Source organism: Onychostoma macrolepis, chromosome 01 (assembly GCF_012432095.1).
Source record: "Onychostoma macrolepis isolate SWU-2019 chromosome 01, ASM1243209v1, whole genome shotgun sequence".
Classification (NCBI taxonomy): domain Eukaryota; kingdom Metazoa; phylum Chordata; class Actinopteri; order Cypriniformes; family Cyprinidae; genus Onychostoma; species Onychostoma macrolepis.
Genome location: NC_081155.1, coordinates 47,479,323 through 47,489,616, shown reverse-complemented (window position 1 = coordinate 47,489,616; position 10,294 = coordinate 47,479,323).

The following is a 10,294-nucleotide window of genomic DNA, read 5'->3' as shown; positions in this document are numbered from 1 at the left end:
TTATAAATAAATAAAACCCTGTTATAAATAAAATATTGATTGATTTGTCCTTTCACTGTCTTTGTCTATCAATAAAGGAATACATTTTAAGACATCTTGCTGTACCAAAAGTGGACGTTTCTGTAGAATGACCCTTAAATTAAATTAATAACTAGCAAAAATACATTAGTTAACCCCTTAACTGTCACCCACAGTTTTGAACAGAGACATTATAGTGCACTATCGAAACTTAATTTTTATAATTCATGAATGAAAATATTTTGTAACATGATTTTAATGTACCATTTACATGGTAATGCAATGTCTGATTTTAAAATGGGTTTCAAAGGATGAATTTTGAAATTTTAAGTTTTCTACTGATAAATAATTTCTTATGATTTCTAATTCGTGATAGAGAAAAGGCAACTAAGAAGACTTTCTGTGACAAAGGTCAGAATTCATGTCATGATGTAGATTTTTTCAGGTGCACTCTTGTCATAAACAGAGGTGTCAAATCCAGGGTCAGAAAGTAAAGTCCTGCCATGTGTTTATTCCACCCATGAACTCAGCAGCTGATTTCACCAGAGGAGGAACCAACTCATTACTTTCAAGTCACAAGCAAGTTTCGAGTCAAATCCCAAGACCTCAACGAGTTGAGGTAATTAAGAGATAATTGAGAGACTAATTAAATGATGATTGTGCATTAGTGATGAACACCTGCTGTTACTGTGAATCACAGAGGATCAGATGTTGATGTTTTATTGGTTAAAATGATACCACCATCATGTAGATCAGTGTTTGCTTTAGTTGGGCTCTTGACCCTTGACTCCTGTGTTAGATCTCTATGTAGCAATGCATGTGCTGTTGTAAAGCGGAGAGATCAGTGCTGTGCAGTGAGCAACTGTTAGTTGTTTTCATATGATGAGGTAATTATCAGGTGCTTACCTGTTTGCATCCACATTGCTTTTGAATAAACAACTGTGTGAAACCACACGCAATGAATTTGCTGCTGTAGTAGTTATAGAGAAAAAGTTGAAATCTAATGCATTTAAATATTTAAACTCCAGTCCTACTCAGACACACACAGACATCAAGAACCAGCGTATGAATCTCAACAATGGTGACAATCAACAAAATGCTTCATGCTGCAATGCATGCTGGGTAACACCACAGTATGAATAATTATTGTCACCACTGTTGAGGATCGTATGATAAGTGTTCATGTCTAAAAGCCTGAGCAAAATAATTCTTAATTTTTCCAATATTTAATATTACGATGGCATTTATTTAATAGTAAATTCCTGCAGTTCTGTAACAGCTGAACATCACTAAATAAACCAAAGAGAGACACCTTCATGATGCTCATTCAAGTGACATAAAAGCCAAAAGTGTAAGCTCATCTGCTTTCTCAAGCTTTTAACTCAGCAATGTGCAAATGTTTGTTGTGAAGAATATTGCAATTGCTTAAAAGCAATCCATTCTCAGTTACTAAAAGGGTCAAGAGCCCAACTAAAGCAAACACTGATCTCCATGATGGTGGCATCATTTTAACCAATAAAACATCAACATCTGATCCTCTGTAATTCTCAATAACAGCAGGTGTTCATCACTAATGCACAATCAACATTTAATTAGTCTCTCAATTATCTCTTAATTACCTCAACTCGTTGAGGTCTTGGGATTTGACTCGAAACTTGCTTGTGACTTGAAAGGAATGACTTGGTTCCTCCTCTGGTGAAATCAGCTGCTGAGTTCATGGGTGGAATAAACACATGGCAGGACTTTTACTTTCTGACCCTGGATTTGACACCTCTGGTCATAAATTAATCTATTACTTTTCCTACATTATTTTTAACAGAAAAGTGTTAAAATACCTATTTAGGAGTCTTAGACCTTTCCAACGATATATAGTTTGTCATGATTAGATTAGGATTTAATTGTAAAATAGTGAAGTAAAGGTAGGCGTCCCACAGGGTGGACGGTGACAGTTAAGAGGTTAAATACACTAATTGTAATAAAATATTTTTTTCCTAATATTTCTAAGTCTTTAACGGACCATAATTATTGCAGAAATAGTATTTATTACCAAACAATCTACTCAAAATATTAAATAAATATTACTGAACTAAAATATACAACACTTATTTAACTGAATAATAGTTAAGCTGTATGGGCAGATTATGAGGATTATATAAACCATATTAATGTTGCCTCTCCATCACTCTCCAGAATAAAATGATACTGTAAATGTCATCAACCTAATAATCAATGCATAATATGCTGTAATGTTTACCAAAAATTGCTGCAAATACCAGTATAATGAAGCTGTGGTCTATCTACTGTATTGTCGCTGGTTTGTTTGGAGAGCTCTATAGATCACGTGACCGCGAGGCGGCGACGCCGGCGACATCAAAGCTTAATTGTCTCAACTCTTTTACAAGAGTTCTGGCTTTAACTGAAGCACTACATTTTACTTTCTGCACCACATTAATGCGCCAAAACTGTATTTATTGTTAGAATTTAGAATTAAAAGAACAAAATGTGTAAACTGAGACTTTGTTTCATATGGCAAGCAGAGTTGTCACTTTGAGATGAGATTTATATGAGCAGAGTGAGAGCGCGAGACGGAGCCTAAAAGCGGGTGAATTTATGTGAAGTCATCCTGGTGCCGGGACTGGATTTGCATCTCACCTTTCTGAAGCGTCGCGCGCGCTCTGCCTCTGTGTCAAGCGGCTGGCGATGACGTCACTTCCGTCTATGTCACTCATACTCCGGATTTTTTATTATTATTATTATTAAATCAAACAAAGTTAACATCAGATTTCAACAAATATACAAAAAGGATGTTCACATTATAACATGACCATAAACGTTCAGAGAACTGATAAAGGAAGGGAAAAAACAAACAAACAAACAAACAAACAAAAAAGACATATTCAAAGAATGCATTAAATTTGAAATACATAGCAGAGACATTACTTTACAAAAATGTTCTCCATGAACTTTAAAAAATTCCATTCTTTTTGTTATTAATTAACACTAAGAACTTTTTAAGGATTCCATCTCTATTAAGAATAATTCACAATTGGGTATGGTTTGCAAAATGTTTGTTTATGGATGTAATATTTACCGTGTAAAAGTTCACAACATATTTAAACATTTTGCTTTTGTGTGTGTAATATAACATCTTTAAAGGATCATTTATAATTAACATCTCTTTGGGCAAATAGAAAAAAAACTAACATCAGACCAAAACACAGCTGCAAAACAAGTGGTTTAAATCTTCCTCTTTTACAAAAACTGCATTCGTTTTCAATGTCCATGAATTTTGATAAGACAGCTTTACATGGGTAGATTTTGTGGAGTATTTTAAATTGTACCTCTTTAACTTTATTCACTATACAGAATTAACCATGCCTTTTTCCAGTGAATATCAGCAATCTGTGCATTCAAATAACATGGTCCTCTACACAGTAAAATCCCCAGTGTTAAATCAACACTGCTCAGAGTGTATTTGGTCCCACTCCAAATAGTGTTAAAGTAACACTGAAGCAGAGTTAAAGCTAATGAGATAATTATGTGATTAATTAAGTGCTGATTGAGCATTAGTGATGAACACCTGCTGTTAACAAGCAGAATCACTGAAAGAAAATAGAAACACAAGAACTACAACTCACTTCAGCCACAGCCTTTGATAAAATCAACTGAAATAAAAGACATTAAATCTCTGAAGGTCTCAGCAGAGGAGGATTAAACAACTCCACAAACAGCATCACCAGCTCCACTTATTATTGACTTTATTTCTGTCAGATGACTACAGAAGCTCTTATTGAAAATTATCAGAGGTTTAAACATTGATGCTTCATTGGTCAAAAGCAATGCCACCATCATGGAGATGAGTGTTTACTTTGGTTAGGCTCTTGCCACTTGACTTGTTGTGCTAGTTTTTCTTTGCAACAATGCATATGTAGTTGTAAAGGAGAAAGATCAGTGCTTTACACTGAGCACATAGTAGATGCTTCTGTGTGTTGAGACAATCATTGTGAGCTGGCCAGACTTTACGCTTTTTTTCCTTTGATTTTGCAACTAACTTGCTGATGTTACAGTATGAGAAAACATTGCAGCCAACAGTTATCGTGAACGCTAAATTTAATTTGAACAAATTTATTTTTTGAACAACTGTATCGTATAGACAAACACAGACATCAAGAACCAGATATGAATCTCAACAATGGTGACAATCAACAAAATTTTTCATGTTGCAATGCATGCTGGGTAACACCATAGTAAAAACTCCCACCATGCACTGCAGTATAAATATTTATTGTCACCACTGTTGAGGATCATATGATAAGTGTTCATGTCTAAAAGCTTGACCTGAAACTCCTCAACTTTTGAAATGTTACGGTCCTATATGTTTAATACAGAGCTCAAAATTATTGTAGAAATATGATAATTATATATCCAGCAACACATGATATTATTTATATATAAGCTTATATTTTCTTAGCTGCTTTTAGTTGATGAATTTAAGTCAATAATCAAAGAGCAAGCAAGAGAAACCACTTTGTGTTGGTTAGTCATGTCTTTGATAAGCAGAAAGTGTAATCTGCTACATTAAGCTTCTGTTTCAGCAATGTTCAAGTGCTTGCAGTGAAACACTATTGCAATTAATTAGAAGCAAAATTATTTAAAAGTTCTACAAGGGTCAAGAGCCCAACTACAGCAAACACCAAGCTCCATGATGGTGGCATCATTTTTTGACCAATAAAACATCATCTAAACCTTAGTTAATTCTCAATAAGATCTTCTGTAGATGTCTGACAGAAATAAAGTGAGTCTGGTTATTAATGAGTGAAGCTGGTGATGCTGTTTGTGGAGTTGTTTAATCATCCTCTGCTTGTTAACAACAGCTGTTCATCACTAATGCTCAATCATCATTTAATTAATTACTTAATTATCTCATTAGCTTTAACTCTGCTTCAGTGTTACTTTAACACTATTTGGAGTGGGACCAAATACACTCTGAGCAGTGTTGATTTAACACTGGGGATTTTACTGTGTACAGTGAAACTTTAATGTATTCTTACCTTTAAGGTAAGAAATGTTCTCTTATTAACGAATGCATGTGATTCGCTTGACTTATCTATCTATTGCATTTCATGTGTTGGGCAACACTGAGAACGAAGTCTTTATATAATGTGAGATTAGTGTAAGCTGTTGACACTGCTTGTGCACTTTTTCTCACTGTATCTGAAGATTGGGAAACGCACACTGGGCTACACCAATTGAAGCTGTCAAACTGAACAGGTACAGACGCGCTGACAGATAACCTCCATTTTAGACAATACAGGGCAGAACTGGTGTTAACCCATGAACTTGAACTTAAGCACCTGTGGTCAACCGCCGCTTATTCAAAGGGAGGTTTTTTTTTCTTTTCTTTTTTTTACCGACAGATATCTAGGTGCAGGCTTCCAGAAAGGAAATTTTAAACCCTAGTCCTCCTTATCATCTCAGCGCTGCTGTATTAGCACCAAGAAAAGAGTCATGGTAGACAGATGCCACTGTCAAGACAGGAAAGATTAAGCCACAGTGTTTAAGAGACTTGTACAGTTTGACAGGCATTACGGACAACCAGGATTCACTGTGAGTAACTACCAGAGAATGCGGGTGATGTAATGACAGCTGCTGTCATAAAATGAGAATGCAGAGTGCAAAGCTTGCCACATCGAGCAGAGAACTTTTATTGTCCATGTAGAGCCGGGCAGACATTAATGAAATGCTGAAAATATCCTTGTGTTACTTGAGCTCTGACGCAGATACATTATTATTTATATATTTATTTAAATCAGGCTTGAGCGTGTTGAAGACATACAAACAACGCAAAAATATCCTCTGATGACACCACAAGGCAGTGAACAATTGTCCACAGTGGTAACCATGTTGACACCAATACAACGGACAATGAAATGACAGGTGAGGCGGGCACTGTAATATAAGCATGCTTGCATAATAAAACATCCAGAGATTTTCCTGTAGATTTAATCTCTTAACTGTCACCGCACCCTGTGGGACGACCTTACTTCACTATTTTACAATTAAATCCTAATCTAATCATGACAAACTATATATCGTTGAAAGGTCTAAGACTCCTAAATAAGTATTTTACCACTTTTTCTGTTAAAAATTATGTAGGAAAAGTAATAGATTAATTATGACCAGAGGTGTCAAATTCATCAGAAAGTAAAAGTTCTGCCATGTGTTTATTCCACCCATGAACTCAGAGCTGATTTCACCAGAGCAAACACTGATCTACATGATGGTGGTATCATTTTAACCAATAAAACATCAACATCTGATCCTCTGTGATTCACAGTAACAGCAGGTGTTCATCACTAATGCACAATCATCATTTAATTAGTCTCTCAATTATCTCTTAATTACCTCAACTCGTTGAGGTCTTGGGATTTGACTCGAAACTTGCTTGTGACTTGAAAGGAATGAGTTGGTTCCTCCTCTGGTGAAATCAGCTGCTGAGTTCATGGGTGGAATAAACACATGGCAGGACTTTACTTTCTGACCCTGGATTTGACACCTCTGTTTATGACAAGAGTGCACCTGAAAAAATCTACATCATGACATGAATTCTGACCTTTGTCACAGAAAGTCTTCTTAGTTGCCTTTTTCTATCACGAATTAGAAATCATAAGAAATTATTTATCAGTAGAAAACTTAAAATTTCAAAATTCATCCTTTGAAACCCATTTTAAAATCAGACATTGCATTACCATGTAAATGGTACATTAAAATCATGTTACAAAATATTTTCATTCATGAATTATAAAAAATTAAGTTTGGATAGTGCACTATAATGTCTCTGTTCAAAACTGTGAGTGACAGTTAAGGGGTTAAGTGAAGTCAAAACCAACGAGCTGGGAGTAAAATTCAGAGGTTGTGAGAAGCGAATTTCAACTGAGGAAAGGTAGCATGGCTTTATGTCGTTACGGCCTTATCTGCCATTGACACGCCCTGTCTGTCAAGCCAGACTTGGTGCAATTGGATGTTTCTGCAGAGGTCAGTCGCGGATGCCCTTCCCATTGGTGGATCTCGAACACGAGATGATGAAAGAGAACTAATATTTCCTGGTAGGCTGATGGGTGAGACACTTTGACTAGTTAGTTATCTGACCTGATGAGTGGGTAAGTGTTTAGTAAATGAGCAGATCATGTGTTTAGTGTAGCAAATTAAAATTGTATATAAATAATTACAATTAATTATGATTAATTACAATTATTTATATCAGCTGACAGTAATAACTGTAGCAGAATTAAATTGCCATCAACTGATCTGTTCGTCCAGCCACCATTCAGTGTAAGTTCATATCAACTCTAAGAAAGTATATTTTCATGGCCACAGAAAATACTTTCCTAAGTATTGATGCATTAGAGCATGGTAAGGATCAAATCGAGGACATTAATTTGCAAAGCAGAAACTCATGTAATTTGCACACAACTTTATTAACTAAACGCTAACACACATAACTAATCTAAACAACAAACAAACATACATACACTCACGATATATACAAAAGGGAGCTAAAGTGGATGAATGAAGCCATTAGAGAAACAGAATGCAGTTATGGAAAGAGTCAGTTAACCACCTGAGTTAACCCATTAGGCTTATAACAGGGTCTATAGCTTATTACTAAACCTCTGTTTAGTTTAGTTAGATGTACCATACTTGCACTTCCACTTGCTGACATGTGTCTGGAATGCAGTCTCGATGAAAAGTCTTGATGGTTTCAAGGTTTTGGACGATCAATGCTCCGGGTTGAAGAGTGATGAATTTTAAAGATGTTATTCTGGTTCTGAGGTCCGAGGAGCTTGGTTGAATGGAAAGTCAAGGCCGCAAGGCCTGGCAAAACTTATGTCAAGAGTTCTAGCTCACATCCTTCTAGGATCTAACAGAACCACAGACTGAGATATGTTGAGCCAATCACGCCGGTAACGGCTGAGGATCCCAACGGCAGCAATCCAGAGATTTAGCAAAGAGCTTTGCAGAAGAGACGAACTGTGCGTGAGCCCTTTTGTCTGCAAGAGTCACACCTCTCAGGATGGGCTTGACAATGAGAAAGGCTGAATTTCCAGTTTGGAAATACGGGGGTTTGACCCTTTGTCTGAGACATGGTGAATTGCAAAGGAGTTGGATTGTACGCTGATATACAAACTATTAAAGATTCTTAGGACACTAATATGTTGTAAGGTATCAACATGTAATATTACCTCAATTAGATCATCCAAGACGAATTGATAGACCAGACATGTTACAGTTAGAGTGATATTAACTAGTGATCTATCATAGGCATGCATAAAACAATAACAATACATAAACATATACAAGAACAGTAATAATATACACAGTGACCAATGATATGTGTGTTCTTCAAAGAAAGGTTTTTCTATGAATTAATTAGAGAAGAGTCCGTGTGTGAAGGGTTCTTAACCAGCTTCCACCATGCCAGTCAACAATTTGATCTCACAGTGATGTCACCATGAGCTCACAGGATACTCGTGATGAGGTCACAATGTGAGGTAACAGTGAGCAAAAGTGTAACCTCACAGCCCCTCACTGTGTGCTCATACTAATGTGAGGTCAAAGTGCACTCACTGCACAGAGACTAGGTACCCAGCATGCATTGCAGCATGAAGCTTTTGATTGTCACCATTGTTGAGATTCATACACTGATTCTTGAGGTCTCTCTTTGTGTTTGAATGAGAGGGTAGTTAATAATGTTTGTGTCTTATGCTTTTATAATCCTTCATAACTGATTATGAGACTGCTGGATCCTATACTGTATAATCACAGCACTATTATGTTTAGAAACTGTTGATTAATAAAACCTCACAAGACTGCATATTGAGTCTAGGTGATGGCTGCTGTAATCATCAATAACAAACCATCACCTGGTTGCAGTCTCTTTTGGTTTTTCTTGCCATAACAAATGTGCTTTATAAACACAGTTAGAGCAGCCCCAAAAATATATATAACGATAAAGTCAAGGGTCAAGAGCCCAACTAAAGCAAACACTACTCACCATGATGGTAACGTATGTTTCAGTTGTATCTTATAACAGAAATCTGTTAGCTGTGCACTCATGAGCTCATCATGTGAGAGTACTGTGATATCTCTGTGATAGTGTTGAGAAACAGGAAGTAGAATGTCCCTCTGTGACTGATATTTGAGCTGCCTCCTCTCAGCCTGCTGAACATTTTGAATTCACAATGAGCTCATATATTACTCACACTGTGAGGATCACCGTATGAGAAAGGTGTGATATCACTGTGATCATCGCGTGATCTCACGTGTTGACTGGGATGGTACTTTAGTTGGTTTGTTTATGTATGCTGTTGCAGTTATTATCATGTAGCTAATGCTAGCCATAGGCTTGAGAATGAAGGAACTAAAAAATACTTTGGTGTTCATTTGTACATCCAAACACTGAGCAACTGTCATGCTCGTCGTTTTGCAAGCCATGATGTCTCTCGAGGAAAAAAATATTGGCGCCGCTGCAGGAGTAGCTCATTTTCACATGAAGGGAAGATTCCAGATTGGGCATCTGAGCTTTAATTTTCTCAAAGGTGAAGCAGGATACACCTATCGCCATTTCTAGCCACTGGGGGACCATAGGCAGGCTCATATTAATGTTAAAAAACCTCATGAAGTGAAATTTTCATAATGAGACCTTTAAGAAAAAGGTGATCGGAGGTGTTGGTTATGTTTTGACATCATCATCATTTGACTTGAATCTCTGAGTTAGATTTACTGTATCAACTTCTGTCATCCTGTGATTGCACAGTGTAATGTCTGGAACTTTCAACATAAACAGAGATTTTTAAAAGCTCTTCTGATCAGATGATTAATTAACTAAATAAATAAATAAAATAAAATAAATACTTTCATCTAGGCACACAGACATCAAGTATCAGCGTGAGAACCTCAACAATGGTGACCATCAAATGTTGCAGTGCATTCTGGGTGCCACCAATCAAAACTCATCAATAGCTCCCATCATGCATTGCATATTTTTAGTAGTTTGTTTTGTGATGTTCATTTTCAGTTTATCTGAATATGCAGTTTATCACCATTGTTGAGATTCATACTCTGATTCTTGATGTCAGAGTGTGCCTATCAGTCTTTTTTGGTCAGAACAAATTTTAAGAAACTCTTTGGATTATACTGTAAATTCCAGATCGCATACTACAGAATTACGGGACTGCTGTAATCAAAGTAAATCTAATTCAGAGATTAAGCTCTA